At 54.0% G+C, this 235-nt stretch overlaps 1 protein-coding gene across 1 annotated transcript in view; it reads right to left on the reverse strand.

Moving 5' to 3' along the window:
- Positions 1 to 235, reverse strand: part of PCLO (piccolo presynaptic cytomatrix protein) — a 767,182-nt gene that overhangs the window by 272,153 nt on the left and 494,794 nt on the right. The window lies entirely within an intron of this gene.

Genomic DNA, 235 nt, shown 5'->3' on the forward strand with positions numbered 1-235 from the left:
TAGTGGGAGAGGTGCTGGGGTTCTTGAGAGCAGGGGAACTCAGTGCCCAAAATGAGTGGTCATTCCTTAAGGAGACAATACTCAGGGCCCAAGGGGTGACCATCCCAACAAGAAGCAAGGGGGGCAAGAGTGCCTGAAAGTCCCCCTGGCTCACCAAGAGCATCTGGGAATGCCTGATTGCCAAAAAGGCAGAGTACACCTGGTGGAAGGGGGACGCTATCTCCAAAGAGGAATA

The sequence above is a fragment of the Gavialis gangeticus genome, unplaced genomic scaffold, assembly GCF_001723915.1.
Source record: "Gavialis gangeticus isolate Ggan-Ray unplaced genomic scaffold, GavGan_comp1, whole genome shotgun sequence".
Taxonomy (NCBI): Eukaryota; Metazoa; Chordata; order Crocodylia; family Gavialidae; genus Gavialis; species Gavialis gangeticus.